The following is a 4,283-nucleotide window of genomic DNA, read 5'->3' on the forward strand; positions in this document are numbered from 1 at the left end:
CTTCCTTTAAGAGCATTCCATGGAATTTAACAAAAAGTGTATCTCGAGCCGGTTTCTCAGACTTACCGACCCCACCTTTAACCAAAGTGCTGTACAGGCAATACATACAATATCAAATTACACAATATTTGAGTCAGAACGTGCATGGTGGATTCAACCCCAGCAGTTGTCATGTTGATTTATCATAGTGTGTATTGTGCTGCTTGTTAAACGTGTGCGTCATCTCACTGCTTTAGTGGAGAAGAGCTTCAAATCTCAAACCTGTTAGAAATCCCATTCCTTACACTCCTGTTCCTGAGGTTTCTTTTGTGAAACGCTGCCGTGTCGAATGTACTACTCGGGTTTCCGTACATTGCGGACCAACTCACGCTTGAGCTGTGGGAATCGGGTAGTCACAATGGGAAGTAAACACCAAAGGGAACAGTATGGGCTCTGCAGCCTTTAAACACTGATTAATGGAAACTAAAACAGACTTGGACAGTGACAGAAAACCTTGATCATTGCTGCGCCGTCATTTTAATCAGGGGACCTTTAAAATGACAGCAGCAAAGACCAAGGTCCCCTATTATGCTGTTTTGTCATCAATATATTATAGGTCACTAGATGTATACAAAACATGTCTCTGAAGTGTTTGGCTCCTTGGTTGCTGATTGGCTAATGGCACAAGCCAAAACATCGTTATGACATCATAAAGTGGCCAAAATCTGATCAGCTCATTTTCAGACAGGTTTTTATAGAAATGGATCAAAAGGGAGAGAATCTTTGTTCCTGAAACTTTCAGAGTCTCTTTCCACAGAGGGGACACATGTTGATGTAGAAGAGACATGAAGAAGAGGGGACACATGTTGATGTAGAAGAGCCATGAAGAAGAGGGGACACATGTTGATGTAGAAGAGACATGAAGAAGAGGGGACACGTGTTGATGTAGAAGAGACATGAAGAAGAGGGGACACATGTTGATGTAGAAGAGACATGAAGAAGAGGGACACATGTTGCTGTAGAAATAGACATGAGAAGAGGGGACACATGTTGATGTAGAAGAGACATGAAGAAGAGGGGACACATGTTGATGTAGAAGAGACATGAAGAAGAGGGGACACATGTTGATGTAGAAGAGACATGAAGAAGAGGGGACACGTGTTGATGTAGAAGAGACATGAAGAAGAGGGGACACATGTTGATGAAGAAGAGACATGAAGAAGAGGGGACACATGTTGATGTAGAAGAGACATGAAGAAGAGGGGACAACGTGTTGATGTAGAAGAGACAGGAAGAAGAAGAGGGGACACGTGTGATGTAGAAGAGACATGAAGAAGAGGGGACACATGTTGATGTAGAAAGAGACATGAAGAAGAAGAAAGGACACATGTGATGTAGAGAGACATGAAGAAGAGGGGACACATGTTGATGTAGAAGAGACATGAAGAAGAGGGGACACATGTGATGGTAGAAGAGACATGAAGAAGAGGGGACACATGTTGATGTAGAAGAGACATGAAGAAGGAGGGGACACATGTTGATGTAGAAGAGACATGAAGAAGAGGGGGACACATGTTGATGTAGAAGAGACATGAAGAAGAGGGGACACATGTTGATGTAGAAGAGACATGAAGAAGAGGGGACACTGTTGATGTAAAGAGACATGAAGAAGAGGGACACATGTTGATGTAGAAGAGACATGAAGAAGAGGGGACACATGTTGATGTAGAAGAGACATGAAGAAGAGGGGACACATTGATGATGTAGAAGAGACATGAAGAAGAGGGGACACATGTGATGTAGAAGAGACATGAAGAAGAGAGGACACATGTTGATGTAGAAAGAGACATGAAGAAGAGGGGACACATGTTGATGTAGAAGAGACATGAAGAAGAGGGGACACATGTTGATGTAGAAGAGACATGAAGAAGAGGGGACACATGTTGATGTAGAAGAGACACGAAGAAGAGGGGGGACACATGTTGATGTAGAAGAGACATGAAGAAGAGGGGACACATGTTGATGTAGAAGAGACATGAAGAAGAGGGGACACATGATTGATGTAGAAGAGACATGAAGAAGAGGGGACACATGATGATGTAGAAGAAGCCATGAGAGAAGAGGGACACATTTGATGTAGAAGAGGGGCACATGTTGATGTAGAAGAGACATGAAGAAGAGAGGACACATGTTGATGTAGAGACATGAAGAAGAGGGGACACATGTTGATGTAGAAGAGACATGAAGAAGAGGGGACACATGTTGATGTAGAAGAGACATGAAGAAGAGGGGACACATGTTGATGTATAGAAGAGACATGAAGAAGAGGGGACACATGTTGATGTAGAAGAGACATGAAGAAGAGGGGACACATGTGATTGTAGAAGGAGACATGAAGAAGAGGGGGACACATGATGATTGTAGAAGAGACATGAAGAAGAGGGGACACATGTTGATGTAAGAAGAGACATGAAGAAGAGGGGGACAGTGTTGATGTAAGAAGAAGAGACATGAAGAAGAGGGGACACGTGTTGATGTAGAAGAGACATGAAGAAGAGGGGACACATGTTGATGTAGAAGAGACATGAAGAAGAGGGGACACATGTTGATGTAGAAGAGACATGAAGAAGAGGGGACACATGTTGATGTAGAAGAGACATGAAGAAGAGGGGACACATGTTGATGTAGAAGAGACATGAAGAAGAGGGGACACATGTTGATGTAGAAGAGACATGAAGAAGAGAGGACACATGTTGATGTAGAAGAGACATGAAGAAGAGGGACACATGTTGATGTAGAAGAGACATGAAGAAGAGGGGACACATGTTGATGTAGAAGAGACATGAAGAAGAGGGGACACATGTTGATGTAGAAGAGACATGAAGAAGAGGGGACACATGTTGATGTAGAAGAGACATGAAGAAGAGGGGACACATGTTGATGTAGAAGAGACATGAAGAAGAGGGGACACATGTTGATGTAGAAGAGACATGAAGAAGAGGGGACACATGTTGATGTAGAAGAGACATGAAGAAGTGGGGACACATGTTGATGTATAAGAGACATGAAGAAGAGGGGACACATGTTGATGTAGAAGAGACATGAAGAAGAGACATGAAGAAGAGGGGACACATGTTGATGTAGAAGAGACATGAAGAAGAGGGGACACATGTTGATGTAGAAGAGACATGAAGAAGAGGGGACACATGTTGATGTAGAAGAGACATGAAGAAGAGAGGACACCTGTTGATGTAGAAGAGACATGAAGAAGAGGGGACACATGTTGATGTAGAAGAGACATGAAGAAGAGGGGACACATGATGATGTAGAAGAGACATGAAGAAGAGGGGACACATGTTGATGTAGAAGAGACATGAAGAAGAGGGGACACATGTTGATGTAGAAGAGACATGAAGAAGAGGGGACACATGTTGATGTAGAAGAGACATGAAGAAGAGGGGACACATGTTGATGTAGAAGAGACATGAAGAAGAGGGGACACATGTTGATGTAAAGAGACATGAAGAAAGAGGGGACACATGTTGATATAGAAGAGACATGAAGAAGAGGGACCACATGTTGATGTAAAGAGACATGAAGAAGAGGGGACACATGTTGATGTAGAAGAGACATGAAGAAGAGGGGACACATGTTGATGTAGAAGAGACATGAAGAAGAGGGGACACATGTTGATGTAGAAGAGACATGAAGAAGAGGGGACACATGTTGATGTAGAAGAGACATGAAGAAGAGGGGACACATGTTGATATAGAAGAGACATGAAGAAGAGGGGGACACATGTTGATGTAAAGAGACATGAAGAAGAGGGGGACACATGTTGATGTAGAAGAGACATGAAGAAGAGGGGACACATGTTGATGTAGAAGAGACAAGAAGAAGAGGGGACACATGTTGATGTAGAAAGAGACATGAAGAAGAGGGGGACACATGTTGATGTAAAGAGACATGAAGAAGAGGGGACACATGTTGATGTAGAAGAGACATGAAGAAGAGGGGACACATGTTGATATAGAAGAGACATGAAGAAGAGGGGACACATGTTGATGTAAAGAGACATGAAGAAGAGGGGACACATGTTGATATAGAAGAGACATGAAGAAGAGGGGACACATGTTGATGTAAAGAGACATGAAGAAGAGGGGACACATGTTGATATAGAAGAGACATGAAGAAGAGGGGACACATGTTGATGTAAAGAGACATGAAGAAGAGGGGACACATGTTGATGTAGAAGAGACATGAAGAAGAGGGGACACATGTTGATGTAAAGAGACATGAAGAAG

The sequence above is a fragment of the Gymnodraco acuticeps genome, unplaced genomic scaffold (genome assembly GCF_902827175.1).
Source record: "Gymnodraco acuticeps unplaced genomic scaffold, fGymAcu1.1, whole genome shotgun sequence".
Classification (NCBI taxonomy): Eukaryota; Metazoa; Chordata; class Actinopteri; order Perciformes; family Bathydraconidae; genus Gymnodraco; species Gymnodraco acuticeps.